Source organism: Bubalus bubalis, chromosome 4, assembly GCF_019923935.1.
Source record: "Bubalus bubalis isolate 160015118507 breed Murrah chromosome 4, NDDB_SH_1, whole genome shotgun sequence".
Lineage (NCBI taxonomy): Eukaryota > Metazoa > Chordata > Mammalia > Artiodactyla > Bovidae > Bubalus > Bubalus bubalis.
In genome coordinates, this window is record NC_059160.1 from 51,122,119 (window position 1) to 51,126,081 (window position 3,963).

Consider the following 3,963-nt stretch of genomic DNA (forward strand, 5'->3'; position numbering starts at 1 on the left):
TCATGTATGGATGTGAGAGTTGGACTACAAAAAAGCTGAGCACTGAAGAATTGATGCTTTTGAACTGTGGTTGGAGAAGACTCTTGAGAGTCCCTTGGACTGCAAGGTGATCAAACCAGTCCATCCTAAGGGAAATCAATCCTGAATATTCATTGGAAGGACTGATGTTGAAGCTGAAATTCCAATACTCTGGCCACCTGATGTGAGGAACTGATTCTCTGGAAAAGACCCTGATGCTGGGAAAGATTGAAGGCAGGAGGAGAAGGGGACAACTGAGGATGAGACAGTTGGATGGCATCACCAACTCGATGGACATGAGTTTGAGTAAGCTACGGACAAGGAAGCTGTCCGATGGACAAGGAAGCCTGGCGTGCTGCAGTCCATGGGGTCGCAAAGAGTGAGACATGACTGAGTGACTGAACTGAACTGAGAACAGCACTGTCCAGTAGAAATATAATGTGAGCCTCAAAATGTAACTTTAAGTCTTCTAATAGCCACATTGCAAAAATAAAAATAAATCAGTGAATATCATCTTAATGATATATTTTCTTTAATCCAGTAAATTTAAAATTATTTCTTTTTATTTTTTCCTCTTTTCATAAATGCTCTTGGACATTATTGGGCTTGCAGAGTTCCCTTATTCTGGGAGTTACAATGCTTTTATCGTTTCAGGCTTCATTTTAGCTTCAAAACAAGCTGAGCACACTGTTAAAATCATGATTTTGCAGAACCTTTGGTTTTGGACAGTTTCATTTTTTGGATTTGGGACAGCTTACATAGGGGTATGGAGTATGCTGTAAATAAAAATACAAGCTAGTGCTTTGTCTTAGTAGTTTGAAGAAATTAAAAGCAAACAAATTTAAGTTTTCTTGTATTGAAAATAACCTATGATTGTATGTTTTGCATTCCTAGAAGTAGGTCAACTGTGTTTTTAAATTGTTATAACTTCACACCTTTTTGAAACCTGCCCTACAAAATTTGTTTGGCTTAAATGTCAAAGCTGTGACAATTTGTTCTTTGATGTGATTGTATTTCCACTTTCTTGTTCATGTAAGATTTCAATAAAACTCAAAAATCTATTCAAAATAAAACAACAAAAAAATTAAAATTATTTCAACATGTAAACAACATACGGAAATTATCTTTTTATCCAGTCTTTGTTTTCCTTTTTTTTTTGGCCATGCCATGTGGTATGTGGAATCTTAGTTCCCCAACCAGGGCTCAAACCCTCACCCCCTACTGGGGAAGTGTGGAGTCTTAATCACTGGACCACCAGAGAAGTCCCTAAGGAAGTTATTAAAGAGATAGTCTTTTTCCTGATAGTGCAGTTGGTAAAGAATCCTCCTGAAGTGCAAGAGACCCTGGTTTGATTCCTGGGTTGGGAAGATCCACTGGAAAAGGGATAGGCTACCCACTCCAGTATTCTTGGGCTTTCTTTGTGATTCAGCTGGTTAAGAATCTGCCTGCAATGTCGGAGACCTGGGTTTGATCCCTGGGTTGGGAAGATCCCCTGGAGAAAGTTTACCCAGTAGAGTATTCTGACCTGGAGAATTCCATGGACTGTATAGTCCATGGGGTCGCAAAGAGTAGGACATGACTGAGCGACTTTCACTTTCAACTTTCCTATTCTTTTTTTCTAATCAAGTCTTTAAAACTCAATGTATATTTTATACCTCAATTTAAACTCACTCCATCTAGGCTGTAACTATATTTGATTCATGCTTATCATTTTAACATATATTTCTCATTTTATTTGATTTATTTATTTATTTTTGCTAATGGCTTATTACTTGCTGCTTATCTTATATTTATTTTAGACTACAGAAATTATGTTAAACAAAAACCAAATTTGACCGATTTTATTATTTGAGTTCAAAAATGGGTTGTAAAGCAGAGGAGACAACTCACAACAACAATGCATTTGGCCTAGGATCTACTAATGGACGTACAGTGCAATGGTGGTTCAAGAAGTTTTGAAAATGAGACAAGAGTCTTGAAGATGAGGAGCATAGTGGCCGGCCATGGGAAGCTGACAATGACCAGTTGAGAGGATCATTGAAGCTCCTACAACTACGCAAGAAGTTGTCCAAGAATTCAACATCAACCATTATATGGTCATTCAGCATTTGAAGCAAACTGGAAAGCTGAAAAGGCTCAGTAAGTGAGTGCCTCATGAGCTGACCAAAAGTCAAAAAAAAATCATCATTTCAAAGTGTGGTCTTTTCTTATTCTGCACAACAATAACAAACCGTTTCTCAATCAGATTGTGATGTGTGACAAAAGTGGATTTTATACATCAACCAGCAATGACCAGCTCAGTGGTTGGACCAAGAAGAAGCTCTAAAGCACTTCTGAAAGCCAGTTCAATTTACTCACTCAGTCACATCTGACTCTCAAGAGTCCCAAAGCCAAACTTTCACCAAAAATAAGTCCTGGTCACTGTTAGGTGCTCTGCTGCCCATCTGATCCACTACAACTTTCTGAATCCTGGTGAAACCATTACATCTGAGACATATGCTCAACAAATCATTGAGATGTACTGAAAATTGCAACATCTGCCGCTAACATCAGTCAACAGAAAGGGCCTAGTTCTTCGCGACAATGCCCGACTGCATGCCGCACGTCCAACTCTTCAAAAGTTGGATGAATTGGGCTACAAAGTTTTGCCTCATCCACCGTATTAACCTGACCTCTCACCAACCAACTACCACTTCTTCAAGCATCTTGACAACTTTTTGCAGGAAAAACACAGCCAGCAGGATGAAGAAAATGCTTTCCAAGAGTTCATCCAATCCCAAAACATGGATTTTTATGTTATAGGAATAAACAAACTTATTTCTCATTGGCAAAAATGAGTTGATTGTAATGGTTCCTATTTTGATTAATAAAAATATGTTGGAGCCTAGTTATAATGAAATTCACGGTCTGAAACCATAATTACATTTGCACCAACCTAATAGTACACAGTGATTTCATCCAGTTTCCCTCTCCACTCCTGTATAGTCTACCTAAAAAAGAAGTAACATACGTGGCGACACCAGTGAATCTTAACATCCATTGGGCTACATGTATCAGGAGACAACATCACCATACTGAAATAGAAATAAGGTTTGTCTCTCATTTCCACTTGTCTCTTGCTCTCCTGGACAGACCTAGCCAGGGATCTGTCCTCTCTGTTCCAGATTCTACCCTGTAATTGAGTTAGTTGAGTCAGTTCAGTTCTGGAGAGGTTGGATTTTTTTTATTCTTACCTCTATGGTGGTGCCTGCTTTATACTAGCAACATGTTTACAATTATGGGGTATTGACTCAGTTTCCCCAATATGATTATGCATTAGTGGTAAGAAATGCATTTTTATTAAAAGGAGATGAAGTAAATGTCATATCAGATATATGTATATATATGGCTGAGTCCCTTTCCTGTACACCTGAAACTTGTTAATCAGTTACACTCCAACACAAAATAAAAGATTTTTTTTAGAGATACAAATGAACTTATTTATAAAACAGAAGCAGACTTGGTCATGGATAAGAAAAATTTCTATCCTTAAGGGAAAATTCTCAACAAGTTTAATTAAATTATACAATCCTTAAATTTCATCATTTATTCATCAAACATTAAGAGCATACCTACAAGGCATGATAATAGCCACTAAGGGTACAAAGATGAATGTGTCACTGAACTCAAGGAGACAATGTCAATTTTATTTGCATGTTTTACAAGTGTAATGAGAGACAAGAACAGGGAGGAAACATTGAGAAATGACACTTTAAAAGGCCAGGAGTAGTACTTACATTGAATTTATAAGGACAACAGAATCCAATAAAAAGTCAGAGACTGGCAAAATGTATGAGAGAAAAATCATCTAACTATATGCTGCAAAAAGAGACATAATTTATATTTAACAATGCAAATAGGTTGATGGAAAATGATGGAAAAATAAATACCAAGCAAACAGCATCC

General features: G+C 37.2%; 1 pseudogene; it reads left to right on the forward strand.

Moving 5' to 3' along the window:
- Positions 1–784: 784 nt before the first annotated feature.
- Positions 785–2,885, forward strand: LOC123333372 (annotated as a pseudogene).
- Positions 2,886–3,963: the final 1,078 nt, after the last annotated feature.